Here is a 21,120-nt window from a genome sequence, read left to right as displayed (position 1 = left end):
AATATTTTACGTCCGCTTGATAAGTTTTGTTAAATTTTTACTCCCATAGTTCCGATCACTGCTAATCACCAAACGTCACGGCCCACAAATCAAAGGACCCAGAAGAACGTCGGCGACTATGTGACGTCACAGAACCCAGATAAGTGCACAAAGGCAGCTATCGGAAGGAAAGGGTAATGCGGGCATAAGACGCGCATCGCCACACACGGCCTAATCACCCACCCTTTGCATATTGCCCAAATTGCCTCTCCCTTCCCCATTTTTGTATTACTATCTGCTGTTGCCAAGCTTAAATCACCCTTGTTTCTATAGCTTTAAGGATCGATTTATTTTGCAGTGTTTTATGACGTCTTGATATTTGAGGGATGCGACGGTCTTAATTGTGAGCTCTTTTGATATCGATTTTTTAATGCGACGGTAACCTTGCGTGTATTGGGAATTCATATTTAGGGACTTCAAAGGGTATTGCTTTTGATTTTAGAAGAATGACATTGCGTTTAAATATGTATATAATTATACTCTTATAGGAACTGTAAATAGGGTTGTTTCCAATTTTTTGAAACGCTTCAATTACGTTCTATATTAACTAAAAGTTGCCCTAAAATTCAACTTTTATACTAAAAACGGCATTAAATATGTTAAATTAACACAATAGATTTTGACAGATGTTTTCGCGCCCAAAACAGTCTTTGAAAATTGTGTGACGTCACAGTTTACGGTTTGACACATAACTACATACACACGTAGAAGATATGAGCTGTCAACTGACATTTGTCATTTGTTGTTTATCGCCTAACTGCCAACAGTGTCAATCCGAGAGTTGTGACGTCATCAGGATCTTCAAAGAAGTTTCGAGTTTGGTCACGTGACGTGTGCCAAAAGATATTTCTAAATTCAATATTTACAAAAATATGGTCATTATAGGTCCCCTAAAAGTAGTTTAACATGTTCTTATAATCCAAAAGAATTTATTAGGATACAATTCTGCCCTAAGATTTGTAGATGGAAACAACCCTATTAAGAGAAGTTTTTGTAACGAGAAAACGGTTTCCACTAACTAAATCTTAACAAATCACTTTGATTTTGATGTTGATCGCTTCAGCATAATATATTCTTGGTTTATAGGTTCCATTATTAAAAAAAAGTTTTATGTTTTGTAAGTTTTGAAAAAAAAGGAAAACCGATAAACCTAGTTCTGTATTGTGTCAATAACATATAAAAAATCTTGGAGAATGTATAATATTTAGAAGTTGAAAAACGTTTTCTCTTTTTGTATGGGCGATCACTTCTCCCTTATGTTTGCGTTCGAAATCCGAATTCATACGTTTATTTTCAAATGTGGAATCAATTGTGCAATAGAATATAACGGTCGAATCGACAGCTATTTAAGCTCGTCAAACGACTGCTAACCATAGTGCGAAGGGCCAAGTACCACTATTATAGACGATTGCGTAGGAACAAACGGTTCGGTATGATATTGAAACTCTACATTGTACAGCTTTATAGTCACACTTCAATTTCATACTTATCATTTACATTGATTTAGTTATTTATTTTACAGTTTATTTTTGAGTTTTTTTTTGTTCGTTATTGCATTTATGTATTTTTATAATAATTCTGTATGTATTGTTATTATTTTTGTCATTGTCTCCCAAGACTTAACTTTTTTTATACTACGTCGGTGGCAAACAAGCATACGGCCTGCCTGATTAATGTAGCAGTATCCGTAGTGTAAGCAGTATCCGTAGCCTATGTACGCCTGCAACTCCAGGGGAGGACTTGATTGAAAAAAAAAAACAATTTTGTATTTTTTAGGTAGTAATTTGGCATTTAATAACCGAATTCAATTATTAGTGCGTCCTCAATGTACGGTTCTCTAAAATGAAGTAATTTTAGACCTCGGAGAACTTAGGCCTTTGTGTTAATAATTTTATTCTAGCTTTTTCGGTCCGATTCGAAGAATGATTAAGACACGTTTAAGATTTTGGAAAAATCTTTAAAAAATCGATAACTAAACGACATGTCATCCTCAAAGGGATAAGTTCGCCTTTGTACTTCTTACTAATTGTATGTTACTTTTAATATGTATTTTTGTACAATAAAGAGTTTACTAGTACTACTACATGTCAAAATTGACGTTTGTTTCGATTCCGCTGTGATCCCAATAAGATCTATCTACGATATTTCTAACGTCAAAGTGCCCGAATCGAGCTGCTTCTGTCAATTATACGTCATACAAACGGTACTTATCTAAGAGAATTTATCTAAACCAGAACTTATTATCGTATCTCATTCTTCGAATCGGGCCGTTAGAAATATATAAGTCTATATGTACGCCGATTGATTAAACCCAATGCAATATTCATTTTCAGATCCAAAATATGCTCAAACTACACTTTACCAGAAAACTAATAAACCAAAATAATATTCACCCTTCTTAACGCGGGAAGGTAGTAAAAGGATCCAGGGTGCGCTCACTTAGAACCGTGTCGCTGTGAACTTAGTGATTTCCCTGGGAACCAATGTAGCATATAAATACCATTATTCTGAAATTCGCGTTCCCCTTTTGTATTGTTTTTGGAATTTTCGATGAGGTGAGGTGACAGAAAAGTTCCAAAGACAGCGACAATTTTCGAGGTTTAAATTGAAGTATTTTTTGAGGTTGTTGCTGAGATTCAAGATGGCGAAGACGTCTCGAGAATATTTTTTTGTGTTTTGCTCATTCATGTTGTTCAAAGTGTAATATTGATAGCTTATTATGCAGTGAACTAACGTGGAAGTGTGCAGCTAATGAAAAACTAGTCTTGAAACGCGTTTAACCATGTTTTAATAAACACCCGGCAATCCATCCCGGCTTTTAGTAAAGTCCAGCTGTATCTTTACTACAAGCAACTACCGGACAACGTCATGCTCTACGAGCACACTTAAAACTTACAACGAAACTTGACATAGGCAAAATCATCATAGATTTGATGGAAGCCATATTTTAAAAGAAGAAGTATTTTCTAGAACAAAATTGCTCCAAAAGCGTCTTCTATTTTACACATTTTGCTGTATTCACTTTTCTCTACATTGCTAAGGACACACATAACGTTAAACAAAAATATAAAACAAGCAAAGGCAATAAAAATATTAATGTGAAAGTGATACTTACACGTGCCTAAAATTTAAAATGATATTTTCGCAACCAACCGAAGAAATCAAAGCCCTTCGAAACAAACGTCTGTCACAATATTCACATCTCAAAACAAACACTATTTAACGAACGCACACATCTACAAATCAATTAGAACACACACACAGAAATCAATTGTAGATTCAATTAGTACACAGCCGTTAATTCTTATCGGAGACGATTTCACGAACGAATTGTCCCGAAAACATACGATTTCTATCTCCCCCACCCTATTGTTTGGGGGGGACAATTAAGTATGTGGATCTGAGTCTTATGACGAGGTTGAGACGTTGAGTTACTAGGGTATAATGGCTCGAATTCGAATCGAAGAATTACGTTATTTATGTAAAGATCGGGGTTTGGGGAGTTTAACAAAGTTGAGTACAATTACTTATTAAAAGGATTATGGATTAAAAACAAATGTTATGTTACTTTCCTTAACAAATACATTGAATACCTACATACTGGTTAGTATTTTATTTATGATACACCCTTATTAGTTAGAAAATATGTAAAAATGACTAATATTTTTGCTTATTTTCAAAAATACAATTCAATAATCAGATACAATGTGAATGTACGTAAAAAGGATAAAACCTCAATAGAATTAATTAAATACATTTATTCTTATCGATGACGCGTCAACCCCATAACTGAATGCCCTATTAATCCGATTCGATACCGATACAATCGATTAAAAATAAATAATTCAATAGACGTCTCTATTCGAATCACAACAACCATAGATAAGGGGAGGAAATAGGGTATTTTTTATCGGTTATTGATCAATTGCTCGCGCCTCTATTGAACATTATTGATAGATTGATATTAATAATGTTAGGGTGACGTTTTTTTTTCGTAACCACAATTGGGTTATTGTTGGTTTGTTTGTTTACTTATTTGGGGTAAAAGCTTGTTCAATATGATTGAGTGTTTGATTTGTTTAAATTACGCTTAACAATGTTTACACACACGGTCAAAAACTTTTTTACTATGAGTTAAGATTAACGGTTTTTGTAGCCTAATTTTCTTACTTTATAGACATAGGTATTAAAACCTTCTTAAAAGTATGATAAAAGTCTTAGAAAGATGTATCCAAATCGTTACTTTTTATAAGGTTAACAGAAAGGACGCGACTATTTGCAAACATTTTTGACCCACATGTCAAACGTTTCCAACATTTTTAATAAACCATAGACAGCTTATTGTTTCGCAGAAGCCGCGCCTAAATGACAGCTATAAGCGTGCGAAGGCTCCATAGACAAAATCGATAAGACGGCGTATAAAACGGCATGACAAAGCTGCCAGTAATATATTCTCTCACTTCAATATGCGTAATTGACACCGCAATATTACAAACAGAAATAATACAGCCACCCCGGGGAGGCACTTTATTGTACCAAGACGGCACCCCGATTGAAACCAATTGTTAATTGAGTCGTATCTATGAAAATTGCGTCAACGATTCTTATCGGTATTCGTCGTTAAATTTATTACAATGGCGGATTTTACGGACGCCGTTATGATCGGATTTATAATCGAATTAATATTCCAGTCGATTATTAATTTCAATCCGTTTAATTTAATATCAATTTGCAACTTTCTAAGTGGCAATTTTTCGTCACTGGCAACTTGGAACCTTCGGAATTCAAACTCACCCGATGATCAAAATATTGCAATAAGCAGTTTACAATAACTCAAATCGCCGGGATGCCGACAATGGGCTAGACAAATGAATAAATCCAAATGGAAATTTCCCTATTCGTGAACAATAGTTAGATTTTGAGGCTGTATCTCATACAGACAGATTGATTGGGCCCTTCCTCCGGCTGCGAGGTGTGGCGGCTGATATTTCAAATTTAGAATTAGAACGCTATATTTTTTATCAGTGGAATCGTTTAAATTCAGCCAGTGTCACACACGCTCTTTTTATCTAATTAGAACAGGACTTTGTAGTCCTCAACACTTTTTATACCAGAAAGTTTTTTTTAAATCGCCAATTGTAATCAGCCAGCACCATAGCTATAAGACCGAAGATGTTTTTCCCCAACCGAAATATCGTAACATTTATCAAAATAAGATCGCGTTCGTATAAATCTCGATTCTCTCTTCATATTTTGTTACCTGAGCCGTTTGTTGCCATTTTATTATGAAAATGAATGGCAACCGAACGGGTGCTAGGGTGTGGGGCGGAGGGGGAGGGGGTCTAATTCGTATATTCGGCACTACAACTATGAGTTTTATGGACCGAATCTTTTATAGGATAATCAAATTTTGTAATATTAATGCGCTTAGCGTTTGGGAATCGATTTTGGAGAAGTTTTGATTTGATTTTAGTTTGGTTGGGTTTAGTTTTGTATTAGTTTTGCGTGTGGAGGGGCTCGGTTGACAGCGTGCGGAAATTACCTTTTATGTCTATAGTTAGTTTGGAATCCTTTATATTGGCAAGACTGTCAAAATTCAAAATATATTTAGACATAATGTTGTCTCGACATATGTACAAATACTTGATTACATTACGTTTAATATCTTTTTAATCGAAATACATTATAGGTACCTATCTTCAGAAGTGAATGAGGTATTGTTATTTATGATTGTATGTTTTTGTAATAAATGTAAGAAAAGCTATACATGTGTGCGTTGGTGTGCACACAAATCGCCCGATACGTTACAATACAAACAACTGCCTACCAAACAAACATTAATTAAATTAAAAGCAAATACGTTTTCTTTGTGTCGTCAAGTTATTTTTGACATTCGGTTTCCTTTGGAATTAATTTGCGGGTTGTATGCCGCCATATTAAGACAAATATGTTTATTTATTTGTTCCTCTTTGAGCGCACCCTCGTTATTTAGTTTCTCGTTTTGTTCGAAATAATTGAAATTTTCATTGTCCCGAGCTTAATTATGTTTTAAAAGAAAATAAAGTTGATGTTGTCTATTGCCGCGAAAACACTGGCTGGAAATTTTGATACTAATTAGGTCAAATGGTGGATGAACTTTCGCAGGTCCGTTATCAGGCCTTTGCGTTTAAGCGGAATTGAACTTTATCAGCTTAAGTCAAGGTCAGTTTTACAACTAAAGAATCAACTTGGATACGACTTTGCGAGCATCCATTTCAAAACACAACGATACCTCGCCACGGCATTCGAAATACGAACGTCCAAACTTTACCGCAGAAACAAAACAAATGAATTCGAACGCACCGTAAATAATTTGAATTTAGAACATTGTCTATGGTCGATTTGGATCGAAGCGGGCGTCAAGCGTGATCGTGGAAACCTGTGAAAATATGTAAATTGATCCTCGGAGACGGACCTACGGACGGCAAATTTGAATATAAACTTTCACAGACAACCGTATAAGCGTCATTTATTTTGGCCTCCCATAAAATATAATGATTTTTGACGAAGCCCGTATATTAATTTTGCGGTAACGCCTGGGGTGTGCATTAATGTGAATATTTATATGGATCCATATAGTCATATTTGCGTATTCATGCTTGACAACGCGCGTATTGGGATCCATATTAAAGTGGAGATATCTATCCATTTAGATTTATGAAGACGTATATCGCAATTTTTCCACTATTAACTATTAGAAAAACTAGAACTTTACGAAAGTCAGTATCTCAAATTCTAGAACGGGGTCTTCTATTCTAGAAGGTATACTCTGGCAAACCAAGTTTGTCAGTAGAAATAGGCGCGAAATTCAAAATTTGTATGAGATATCGATCCTTCGCGCCTATATTTTTCAAATTTGCCGCCAATTTCTACGGGAAGGTGGCTTGCTAGAGTATATATTTAGGACTATCTTGCACGAGGAGAGGGAAATATAAAATGTGGTTTAATCGATTAAGAAATATTTATACGAAATTAAAGTGACACCATTAAAACACCCATAAAACGGCGTCCCACAAAACTAATGCACAACACATAAACACCGAGACATGATTTCACAACTGCGTGAAACGGAACGCATCTTCATAAAAATTCTCAAACGTCTAAACAATAAATCGGAACGCAAAAGGAAAAGGCAAAATGGCCGCTCATCTGAATAAGAGATCGAGTATTTACATAAAAAACAGATAGCTAACACTCGGAGACGGGATGCGCGCATAAAATTAAAATCGATGTGAATATTCTACCCTTCGAATTAAATATCATTGCCGCACACACACACACAGATCTAGATTACCGTTTAAGGGTCGGCGAACCGATAATTTTTAGGGTTCTCAAACAACAAGAATCCGGAGCCGAATCCGAACGCGCTCCAATTTAAAAAAAGTCCAAACCATAGACATCGAACATGCAACAATGGGGTTGCTTAAAATATCGACTCGTATTTGCATACTAACTAAAATAATTTATTATTTTTTCGAGGGGCGATCGCTGGGGTGCACACAATAGAAATAACTAGGACTTAAGTGTTATTGGCGCGATCGTGTGACGTTTAATCGCAAACCCAACTGAATTTCCCTATGAGATTTACGGCGAACTATTCTAAAACAAATATGAAATTAAACGTACGCGGAAATGCAATATACGTCAAAATGCTGCTTAAAAGTTGGTATCAAAGCGCTTCGGAAATCAGAGTACGGTCGGCAGCGGAGCATCCTTACAAATATATGATTGCCGCACAAAGCGGAAGGGACACAACTTTCAGGCGGAAAAAGTTCCACTCTGCGGTATGTCGCATCGCATTGTTAAAAGACGTATTGATTTGAATTGAAAATATGAATTCCAACAAAACAAACCGTACCATTTTCATATTTTGCGTTTATAGTAGTACTTTTTAAAAGCTTTCTCAGGCTTCTCATCAGTCATTCGAAATTTGAAAAACGTCTGTTGACTTTCCAAACACAGACCAAAAAACATTTGAACAACGCGTGTTCTTATTTCAAACGAAATTTTAAGCAAATGAGAAAGGAAAGAAGCGGAATGAGAGAAAGAGTTAATCAGATAATTCAGAGTGCAGATAATTTCCAATGAATTTTCTGTTTGGGATCATCAGCGATCTCACCCAAAGGGAGATATCCCTTTAAGGGATATTCTTTGTGCCCTAGACGATGTTTATCTCGTTAGGGGATACAGAATCTCGCTAAAAATCTCCCAAAATGCCTGAAAACAAAGCAGCAACTATTGCACAAAAGGTTGCGTGCATATTTTGGGTAGCGCCGTTTTTGCTAACGTTGCCTAGTCTGAAATTATCATCGGAATCAAAGGGAATATTTTATATGCAACATATACTATATGAGCCAGACTGCCCGCAAGATTTATTCGTACGATACGGGTAACGGGCACTGAAGCATTATATGTATTTTTTTTCCGTCTGGCCTTTGTTTTGGATCGGTTTGCGGTACGTAAGGTGGTACGTTTGGTAAATTTAATTGGTTTCAAGTGTTACTTGTACTACTCATTAATTTACAGTTTTGGGAATGAAATAGTATAACCATTAGTCAAGAATGAAAAGGAAACTTCGAACGTAGGTTTGGAAAAAATACATTTAGAGAATATCAAGAATAGTATTTCTACAGATATTGCCTTAAAAGCGATTTACCTAAATGAGTTATTTTTGTAAGACCACAACTTAAACTTGGAGCGATCACTAGTACAGCCACGGACTTTAATTGCCGAGCCATTTACGGTCCAACCTAATTTGGTTGGCAAAATAATACTAACGGTATGAAATGTCCAATAGTGACTGTACATGGGAAAATCATCGATAATTGATGTTATCGATATTAGGAACTCCCTACCTTTTGCCCCCTAAAATCCGATGTCTGTATATGAGCTATGACATTGGTAGTTCGTCATCATTGCTAGTATCGGTACTGTCAATGTACTTAATAATATATTGCACAAATTGGTTATCAGTACCTAATTTCGACTTTTTGCTGATTTTATTTTCTTCTCCATTTGAATTTAGTACCTAAATTATAATATACATAAGCTTGGTCTATAACACTTGGTAAACTTGTATGTTAACATACCGTTTAGTTAAGTCCGTTTATTTTATGTATGTTTTAGTGAGAGCGTTTAAGGAAATAAGTGTTCATCTCTATATTGTTTGTACCTAACAATGTAACCTATTATCCTGTCGCATACTTCTGTTGTTTCTCCAATAAAAAGAAAAAAAAAAAAAGTTGACTAAGTAAATGTAACCCTTTAAATACTGTAATTATTGTTTCTTTAGAACGCGAAGTAATTCATATGCAAATGTTTGTAAAGAACCCGCGCTCGCATCGACGGATCTTTTCAATATCCGAACCAAATTATACGTTACTCAACTTACTTTATAATCAGTCATAAGATATTTTTTAGTTTTAGAGAAGCTGAAATATGTAGAAATACTCATACTCATTTATTCATAAAGTTAATTTACATGTCAAAATAAAACTAGATTAAAGTTAAAACTAACTTAAAATAAAAATAAAAATTAAAACAAAGCCTATTTACATTTAAAATTAAGATCAGAAATTAGACTCAGTATCAAAATATACATAAAAATAAAAATAAAATTAACAATGCAATGAGATCAAAATTAAAATCAATTAGTAACAGGATAATCAATAGGTAAAATTAAAAACAAAGCCAATTTATATGTCAAAAAAAAATATATAAAATTAGAATTACAATTATAATAAATAAAAATTGGGATAAGAAATTCAAATAACATTAGAATCAAAAATATAAATATAAATATTTGTTAGATTTTCTTTTTCACCGGTTGCACCAGTCCGTCGAGTAGTTTGTTAAAACTGCTTGTGTTGAAAGTTTGACTGATCTTTCTTCGCACTATTTAACATTGATCAGTACCCCTAGTGTAAATTTAATCGACATCATAACGTGACGAACGCGTTTGCGTTAAGTCTCATTTTGTATAGGATTTTGAGTTTCCAAAACGTCCCGCTTGGCGCGCTCTTTCTAAATCCAATACAAAATGAGACTAAACGCAAACGCGTACGTCACGTTTCGCTATCGACTAAATTTACACTAGGGGTACAGTTCGTGAAATGTGTTCGATGGGACCCACTTAAAATTTGAAATTTGTAAACTGAAGTAGATGTCATAAAAGAAAAAGTGACCAAGGCTTCCAGTGCCTCAGGCTGGAATCGAATCAGCGTCCTCTGCATTCGCGGCAGATGCCTCAACCGCTCGGCCACCCGAGTCACCGCGGTATGAGTTGAATTTGAACTTTGTTAATGTTAACGGCACCAATCATGGGACATTTAGGAGAAAATTTGGAATATTTTTGATGTTTCACCGACATTTGAATTTTTTTACCGCTTCCAATTCATCCTTTATGTTTCCTATGTATTTAATGAAAGCTACTGCAATTGGTTTCAATATTATTAACCAATTAAAACGATGGTTTTTTGCTCTAGTCATGGGATGTATGGCGCCATTAATTTTTAAACTAACAAATATCAATGAAAAATTAAACTTAACCAGCTCTTTGGGTCTTGTTTATACTCTACTCAACTCTATGTGTAATATGGTAAAATGCTGCCAGCGATTAAAAACTGATGGTAAATAGTAAATACTTGTTTTACAGGATTTGTCCATACCATCCCATTATCCTGGTGCCTGTTCTATTATAGGGGTGTTTACTATAATGTAGTTAAAATTTCTTTTACAAATTACTCTCACTTCTGCAACATTATAAGCAAAATGTAACCTTCTTCTTGTTCTTCTTCCTCGCGTTGTCCCGGCATATTGCCACGGCTTATGGGAGCCTGGGGTCCGCTTGACAACTAATCCCAAGATTTGGCGTAGGTACTAGTTTTTACGAAAGCGACTGCCATCTGACCTTCCAACCCAGAGGGTAAACTAGGCCTGGTTGGGATTAGTCCGGTTTCCTCACGATGTTTTCCTTCACCGAAAAGCGACTGGTAAATATCAAATGATATTTCGTACACAAGTTCCGAAAAACTCATTGGTACGAGCCCGAGTTTGAACCCGCGACATCCGGATTGCAAGTCGCACGCTCTTACCGCTAAGCCATCAGCGCTTTTTATAAGCAAAATGTAACCAATCCGACAAATTCGCAAACGAATCCACGGAACAGCGCGTGTATAATAAAACAAAACACAGGGGGAGACGCACCGAGCAAAAGATATCGGACAGGAAAAGGGGTTGATTTTGATTGAATATCTGCTATTAAGACCCTCCCTACGCACACAGACAAACAAATATTAAATAATATACATACTTAGTTTATAAATATGCATGAGATTTGGCTAAATTTGGTGTGCAGACGAAGCTTAGGAGCGTTGAATGGTTTGATTCGATAAAGAATGTTTTGGTCGTATTGACACGATCCACGTTCTGTTGTTGTTCAAATTTCTTTGGAACTTATGTATATTATGTATATTTTGTGACTAAAAGGCTAAAGAAATGCTAAAGAGAGGCCACATATTAATATATTAATAAATTGTAAATTTTTACAATTGTCGAATAAAATTACGTGTAACGGAACGATTTATAAAACACCAGCACTCAGTGACGCTGGTGACGTCATCAATGGATTGTCAACAATGGCAACAATATAGTCGACCAAGTTCAATATGGTGGGTATGAAAGGTAGAGGCAAGGAACAAAATCTCCATATACCAAAAAGTGTTCGATAAAAACCATAAATAGGTTGCGCTAGAATACTTGAGAAAAAATCTAATTATAGACAGCGCACTTCATTCCGTCAATAACGCCTAGGTTCTTAGCTACTCTAGCGCTACTCTGGAGAGATTTGGAACTATTATTTATAGCTGACAGCTGGACACTTGCAACAATTCTGCCTGAGGAGTTTCTGTTCCTTGCATAATGGTGGGTAGAGGTAAGGAGAACAATTTCTTACGGGAGAATTGTTGCTGAAGTGTCCATGTGATCAGGGCATACGTAAAGATACACAGTGTCTTTAATTTGCTGTTAAGAATAAACGAGTGTGAAATAACTTTCTTCGACCACTTGCTGTTATTGTTTGCGTAACGTAACCAGTAATAAAAACCCAAGTGTTTCTTCAGTTTCAATGACTTCAACTTTCTTATAAAAACGTAATTTGTTTACACAAATATAATTACGTTGGCGTATAATTAATGGTTTTGAATGTATGGGTTCCTTTCACGAAATTCAGCTTATTGTTCGTCGGGGATTTTTTTGTGGAGCAAATGAATTAATTTGTACAGTTCGTAAGCAGATATTCTGTGTTCGGGACGGGTGGAAATTGGAGATTTTATTTGGATATTTTGATTATTAGACCTTTATTAGTGGTTTAATTAATTTTAGGGATATGGACTTGGACCTGTGTCTGTTGAATTTGAATTATTTGAATAAAGAACCCGACTGTTTTACCGTATTGAATTGAATTTGTTGTGATAATTGATTATATGTTTATGAAGCAATACGCTCCCTTTTGCATATTTTTTTTTATAAAACTTGACGCTCTGTCGCTATACGCAGCGTACGGACATTACGGGAAAATATCCGTTGTATTTAACAAGAATAAAACAATACGTGCCAAATTGTATGTATCCACGCTTTTAAAATATTAAAAAAAAAACAGACACAGCTAACGATCTTGTCTATGAGTCAGTGATTCATTAAGAAAGTCCTTCGACTAAACATAGCGTGATTGGCACGCCGTAATCAAATTGGCGCTTGGCATAGATGGCGCTGATCATTAGTAGTTGTCAATGTCAGCTGTCAACTGAGACAGCCATCTTATGAGCCGTTTGGATTTAGTTTAGAATTATTATTTAGTAATTTTTTAGGTATTTACAGTTGAAGTCAAAGCTATAGTTAATTATTTTAAATAGTTCAAAAGTTTAATTGACTTGGAAGGTGGGGCATCGAAGGCACATATCTATTCGGCATTCAGCCACGATATAAAAAGTTAATGTCTATATTATCAAAAAACTAAGCCTAAATTAGCCTGAGGCATTGTTCCCAGGACACTGGCCGCGTTCCCTCTCTGCACAGTGAGGCTAAGTTTTTGTGCGAAAAAAGCGCCAGCTCGTAGGTCGCCAGACACCCAGACTAGTTTAGTAGAAATTTCTTTTACTAGTTTCTTGGTGTCGGACGATAGGCAATCAAAATATATAAATACATTTTTGTGTCTTGTCACAAAAAGCTACCAATTTGTATGTCATTTCATTATACATAAAACTCGTGTTTGGTTAAAATCGTAGGTGTTTCAATACCCTTCACCGTACGTATAATTTAGCCACTGCTTAAATCATATATTTTAATAAATTCCAGTTAATTTCGTTTATTGATTTTTTAAAGAACAACGTGCTATTGATAAATGACAATTTTAATTAAAGGAAAACGAACGTCGAAACGAATAAAACTCGCAGTGACGTGAATTTGGAGAGTTTCCAGGTTTTCTAAATGAATACTTATAGTTAATGTTTCCGAATGTGTTCACGCTCGATAGGTACGATAGTATAAATTGCAAAAGATAAGCGTTGCCTACTCGTACACCTACATATGTTAATTCTAAGTGTTGTATCAGATTTATTTAGTTCTTAGGCCAGTGCTTGCCTGCAATAGTGCTTCATCGTGACATAAAGCCCGTAACATCGTTCAATCGAATCAAGTTGAATGAACTTATATCAACTTTTGGCATTCAAGGGTACGCTCCGAAACGAGTGACGCAACATGAAACCATAAACAACAACTTTGATCAGAAGTTTGATCTATAATCTCATTTAACTAACTGTCATTTGACTGTCAAACGTCACTGACCATGCATTAGTCGCTGTCAGGCCCAACTTGCATATTAAGAAACGGGGGTTGTTCACCTTGTTAGGGTTAATCTGGGGTGGACGGATTGCCGCCATTTTTGTTTTTGATCGTGTTTTATTTTAGGTTATGAATGGGTGAAAGGTTTTAAGCATTGGTTATTCGTTATTATATTAGCGAATGTATTACGTTTTGATGTGTTTCTTAGGAATCTTAGGTGGATTTCTAGAGTAGAATAGAAGAGTCTTTTTAACAAGATAAGTTTTACAGTTTTTTTAAAGTGTTTTTAGGTAGGTCAGTAGTTTTTTATTTATTTTATTTAAAAAAAAAGGTTTTTACATTTTCCCGGTTGTATTCCAAAGGTACTGTCCCCAAAAATGTATGCATTATTTTCAAGCAAACGACTTTCATATGACATTTCAACCTTTCTTGTTACAGTAGTTACTTTTAATTTTTTTTTTATCTGTAACTAAATTATAAATAACAAATGTGCCCCATTTTAAAGTCCCATCTGAACTTCAAATTTCACCAGGGTACAATTCTGGCGTTATACATTATTCAGCTAATGTATATTTAGTACATATAGATAATTACTATAAGGGTGTGGGCTCAAGGGACCAAATTTGAGAGGGCAAAAATCAAATTCGATCGGGGTATAGATTCCTTGTGAAGGGTTGGGTAGGGTGTTGTGGGGGTCAATTTTTAGATAAGTACATGCCTATTGATTTGGCTGTGATTGGATTTTGTCGATTGCAGCTATTGATACATATGTATAGTGTAGGTATACATATGTATAGTGTAGGTATACATGGCTGGAACTTTGACGTATTTTTGACGAAAGGTTTATACGAGTTTATATGTATGTAAGTACTGTTGTTTGGAAGATGGTTTTAGATTTTAAATGTTTAGGTTTGTCAGGATGTCTTGTTATTTTTGAGGGTTATATATAATAATTTATTTCAATATTGTTACTTTACCGTAACATACAACATTAACCCTACACCCATTTTTTTTTTTATATGTACAGGGATCCCAATAGTCTTACCATTTAAAAAATAATCATGTACAAAAGTTTCTTTGTACAAAATATAATTAAGTAAATAATATTTTTTTTTTCACCACAAATAAAACAGATTTTCAATGTAAAGAAAGGTAGTAACAGGCGGTCTTATCGCTGCTGTGTAATATAATTCCTTCTATTTTGTCTTTTGCATAAAAAAAACGTAAACAGCTATATACTTAAAATTACTTAAAATGTGAACGCACTTTTTAGACATCACATACTTTTAGATATCAAATTGTTTCATTATAAAGATTACTTTCTAACCCTCATCAGTGACAAGTAAATCTTTACATGCTCGCAACAGTACATGATAGGGTGGACATTGATTGCCAAGGACAGGGGAGGGTAGTTTAAAATATTGCAAGGGGTAAGTGACGTTTAATGTTCTATGTAAGAGCCTTTGTCTATGATGTCACAAAAATGGTGTACATTATCGGGAGAAATATTATGGTTAGACGTTTGGTTTGTTTTACACAAGTTTTTCATTATTTAATGTAAACTTATGAGATTTCGAATCGGAGACGAGGCCTAAAACTTTTATTTATTTTAGAAAAAATATAAAAAAGGCTTATTAGACAAGTAAACATCGACGACCGGTTTGGCCTAGTGGGTAGTGACCCTGCCTACGAAGCTGACGGTCCCGGGTTCAAATCCTGGTAAGGGCATTTATTCGTGTGATGAGCATGGATATTTGTTCCTGAGTCATGGGTGTTTTCTATGTATTTAAGTATTTATAAATATTTATATATTATATATATCGTTGTCTAAGTACCCTCAACACAAGTCTTATTGAGCTTACTGTGGGACTTAGTCAATTTGTGTAATAATGTCCTATAATATTTATTTATTTATTAAACACTTAAAAAAATCATTATATATCAAAATATATAATGATATTTTTTTTCCTTATTTGGAAAAAAAAAAACAAACAGGCAGATGATACAAAAAAGAGGATATTCGTTTTCACATTATAAGTGCAACCTACTTCCTGAGACAATTCCCACTAAGATTTATAAACTAATAATATATAAGTCACATTGTCTTCGGATTGAAGTATAAAATGTTAGGTAAAATAGGTACTAAACTAATACTAATAGGTACTGACGATAATATTAGTAGTTACAGTGCTGACAAGATTCAAACATATAACATCCAAAAAGCGAAACGAGGGACTACACATATACTCGTACCTATAATAAATATAAGACTAAGTTTATGCCTAGTTCAATTAAGATGAACTTTGAGGAAGTACGTAATGCTAACTAGGAGAAAAGCGAAGCTTACTAAATACAATAAGAAATAGTACATGACTACTTTTTCCTAAGCATCCTGCAAGGCAGGATTTAAAAGACGAAGAGATGAAGGAAGACCTAGGATTACTTTTTTTTATATAGCCTATCTTGTGTCCCACTGCTGGGCCAAGGCCTCCCCTTTCTTCCGCCACTCATCACGGTTTGGTGCATGCTCATTCACTGCATAAAGCGGGCTATTCCCACTAGTTACCACCAAGTTGTTACCAGTGGTAACTACTGAGATATTTTTACCCCTGGGAAAATAAATCCCACTAGTTACCACCAAATCAAATTGGTGGTAACTACTGGTTTCATTACATTGACTAAATGAATACATGAGCAAGAAAATGAGGATTACGTTTGCATGAAAAGGTGATTTCGCGTGGATCCACTTTCGTTTTAATCTCCCAGATCTGGTCACAGACCTCTAGATTTTACAAACATTCTTATTCCATAATTCATTCACCGTGTTCCTCACCCGGGAAACCCCTTCTTTAGTAAACATAATGAATATTGATTCTGCGTTACATATTTAATTAATCACGCGTATTGTGTGCTTAAGATGATAAATGTGCCCGGAGACGTGAATGGCTCATTGATTTTTGATGACTATGGATATTTGCATGCTAAATACATGTACGTACATCACATATACCTATACAGATAACAAGTTAATTACTTCATGTAAGCCATTGTAAACAGTATGCATACTGTTAAGCTTAGAACTAGAAAAATTGAGAAAAGTGTGGATTGAACGAAGATGTAGTGGCAAAAATTGAGAAAGGCATGTTGAGATGGTTTGGTTTGGAGTCCAAACCATCTCAACTTTGGACACTTTGGACACGTGGAAAGAATGAGTGAAAGAAGGTTAACAAAAAGTGTATAAGGGAGAAGTAGAAGAGGGAGCTGGAAGGGGTAGACCTCGGCGGACTTCCTCTGATCAAATCGGGGAAATCCTGAAGAAAGGCCAGGTCAAGAGCACCCTAAACCGACGAGCGTGTATGAGGAATGTCATGAAAGTGAAGGAAGCGAAAGAGGTATGTCAGGATCGTAGCAAGTGGAACTCCGTGGTTTCTGCCTACCCCTCCGAGAAATAGGCGTGATTATATGTATGTATGTATGTCACAGAAAAAAAACTTCTACAGTTCAAATCTTCGCGTTTGTACGCGACACGACAAATGCCCCTTGTATTTCAAAGTATTCATTATGACTTTCTCTCCAACTGTCCTTGTAATCATAACTTTCTTCCATATCTTACCAAAACTTCACAAAAATGGATTAGGTATACATATATCATTTTTACGAATACTTAGAAAATGTTAAGGTATCGATATAAATTTGGACATTCAAGATTAATTCTCCCAATTCCGTCAACCACACGTAACCTCTGTTTTTACCGACTCCGACTACCCACATTGTATGATTAATTACACTCATTTATTAGTAAAATTTCTCCTCCGATATGTTTGATGGGGGCGCAAGAAAAGGGTTAGTTCGTGTGTGTGTGTGTGTCATTAATATTTATTTTTTAGTCGACGAGTTTTAGGGTTAATGGTTGTTGCGAATTATCGGGAGGATTAAAAAAAAGTATTTGTTTTTTTTTCTGGTAAGTACATTTTTGTCATTGTAGCTTACATTTTCAAAAGATTACAATAATCTTTATTAGATGACAGTGTATTGCCAATGTTATTTTTTTGTGCCAGTTATTGTTAATTTTTTTTACGAGATTTTTTTTAATAATCCAGTGCGGTACACCATTTTATTTTTCATTTTTGTTAATACATTTTATCCTTCTCTTACTATATTCATTATAATGTATTCTTATCGTAAAACTAAGTATATGTTTTCATAAAATAAAACTATATTACCGGGATATTTTAATGAATTTAAAATATATCCCGACGTTGCGAACCCTTTACAGCGTTCGGGGTCGACGGGTGACTGAGGTAAAATATTATATTTCACTTCTGACAAAATTATGCACAATCAGGTACACACATACAAAAAAAGGAACAGAATTATAGATTTAAAGCATAATACGAATAAAGGTATTATTCTAAAAAAGCTAGTTCAAGTTTACAATTGAAAATTCTGATTAGTCAGCATTGTTATCGTTCTAACAAATGCATTATCGTACCAAAATTGCATCACTTACTTCTAGTTAGACCACAATCAAACACTCACGCAGACACCAAATGTTTGAAACACATAAAAAGCCGACGAGCGAAGCGAAGAGATAGCGATCAAATCACAACTAAAAACACGCTAACTTCAACCTTAAGCACAAACACATACGTCCTAAAATTTTCAGGGTAAAAGTTATAATCAAAAGGTCGTATCTTAGTAAGACTTTTGTAAACAGATACGACGTTTAATGGAGTATGTTCATGGTAAAACTTATCATCAAAAGGTCGTATCTTAGTAAGGCTTTTGTGAACATATACGACGTTTTGTGAATGTTTTGGGGGAAATTTGGAGTGCGAACCGGCCGTGTGACACGCGATCGTATTAGAGGTAGTTAGACTAAATGAAGCCTACATTGCTTCTGCTTTATGAAAGTGAAGTTCGGCGTTTACGATAATTTTGGCGATTACTTTGATGCCGTTTCAAACATGACTTTAATGTCATATTTTACACATTTTGCCTTTATTAACTGACATAGCACCTTTACAGATGAGGTAGAAATAAAGAAATCATGAAAATTTATCGAATTACTTAGCGTGAAACCTAATATCAAATTGAAATTGGTTCAGAATTTCATATAATTCCTTATAAAAATTATATAATGAATCGGATTAACAATGTGATTATTTGTTTTTTTTTTGTTTTAATTCAACTTTAATTTAGACACATTTATTCTTTGTCATTGTCACAGTCAATTTTTTTTTAATCCCCACCGTAAATTTTAGTATGGTTTATGGTGGGCAACAAATAACCCGACTGATTACGTAGGTTATTTTTGGTATGTTGTCAGGAATATTAAAACGTGTTTTTTATTTTGTCGCATTGCATATGTTCTTTCCCTCACGTGGGCACGCGTATACCACATCTATAAGATCCTACCATCTATGTTATAAATAGAAAATTGTGTATGTTTATATAGAAATAGAATTTGTTTTATTCATAAACACACAAACAGTAATAGACAGACATAAAAGAGAACATAGTGAGAGTAAAGTGTCACGAAATGGCCTCATCTCAGCATGTTGCTGGCGACTTCCAGCGCTGATCTTCCGATGAGACCATCGAGTGCGAAATAGTCACGGAAGGTAACAGAAAAAAGGAAAGAAACATAAAATAATATATGCGTCAGCTATCTTCAAAACCGCAATGGAAACAAGACTTATACCCCAAATTAATCGGCGGGCCGTTATCTTGCACCCGTCGCGTGCGCCGCGATAATAAAACTGCATTATCAGCAACTCTTGTGTTTTTTGCCGACTGTTCGACCTCCAGTTCTGATTTAAACTGCATATTTTGGCTTTGTCGCTATTGTACAACTAGGAGTCGTTAATTTTGTGCATTGTTAAGCGTTTTTCCTGTTTGGAATCGTTATGGAAACATGTCAAGTTTGACATTTGAGGATACGTTCCAAAACGAGTGACATACAACTTCAAATAAAAAAAGGCTTCTTAAAGGAAATAAACTCTTTATTATAGTTTGATAAGAGTCGCTTGTTAGTGGAATATAGTAGAGAGAGCCGTATTGTCTTTTTTCTTAAGTAAATACTTACTACACATATAACCAAAAAAGAAATGAGTATAGTTTTTTATTCTACTGTTAATAATAAAATTATATATACTATTATAATTACTTTTTTTTTGCATTAGAAAAAAAAAAACAATCTTCACATGTCCTTTTAATGAAAAACAGTTTTTACAGTACATATGGGGCTACTTTATAGCACTAGTGCGAGAAGTAGCATATTACGTTACTGTGTCGAACATTTAAAGGGCCATATGTACTGTAAAACGTTGTACGATACATGTGCGAATAGGTAATTCGCAACTCGTGTCGATTTAAAACACTCCCTTCGGTCGTGTTTTAATTTATCGCCACTCGTTTCGAATTTCCTATTTTTCGCACTTGTATCGTAATGTACTATTTTAACTACTACTTATGAAAACAATATAATGTAAATGATCGTATATAATTTATAATTGTTACATAATGACAACATCGCTTACCTTCTTTTTAATGCTAAATAAAACGAACTATACGACAAATATAAATTTATATTTAGAGTTCATACTTTAAACGAAAATAATCAATGTATGAATACTAAAAGTCAATTAATTCTAAACTATTAATCTGAATCCCTTTTATTTTAATGGCCGTTATCTAAAACGTCAAACGTCAAAACGCGCTAACAGCGGCCATTTTTAAAACTTATCGCTCGTACCATAGACAATATTGGAGTAATCCTTTACAGATGTCAAACTGTTGATTTACTAATGTGCATTTTAAATGCCAGGCTAATGAAATGGATGAGATAGGGAATTGACAGTTGTGACAGAGTGATACATATTGATGTAAAGGTCATGTCAACCGATACAACGCAAGATATAACTTGTGTATTAACATGTACTTATGTTCATTTCGAGATTTGCTGTTACTTGTCCTCACTTAATAATAGGTGAGCTGTATACTTGTCTGCCATCATCCATGGTGGAATGAATAATTAAAAAATTTTGGTAACCAATAGGATTTATGATAGGTACTTGTAATTGGTTAATTTATGACAGATAATGTAGTAAATATAGTAATCGAGAACATATATTTATATTATAACAAACGTAGGTATGGTATAGACGCTTATCAAATAAAGGCGTTATCTATTACAGTCCT

At 34.7% G+C, this 21,120-nt stretch overlaps 1 protein-coding gene and 1 long non-coding RNA gene across 6 annotated transcripts in view; one reads left to right on the top strand and one right to left on the bottom strand.

The window, feature by feature from the left end:
- Positions 1–21,120, top strand: part of LOC133528862 (uncharacterized) — a 455,073-nt gene that overhangs the window by 1,942 nt on the left and 432,011 nt on the right. The gene's annotated exons all lie outside the window — the stretch shown is intronic.
- The window catches only part of LOC133528835 (homeobox protein cut), a 200,226-nt gene that overhangs the window by 49,748 nt on the left and 129,358 nt on the right, over positions 1–21,120 (bottom strand). The gene's annotated exons all lie outside the window — the stretch shown is intronic.

Source organism: Cydia pomonella, chromosome 20 (assembly GCF_033807575.1).
Source record: "Cydia pomonella isolate Wapato2018A chromosome 20, ilCydPomo1, whole genome shotgun sequence".
Lineage (NCBI taxonomy): Eukaryota > Metazoa > Arthropoda > Insecta > Lepidoptera > Tortricidae > Cydia > Cydia pomonella.
This window is presented reverse-complemented; position numbering and strand designations above follow the sequence as displayed.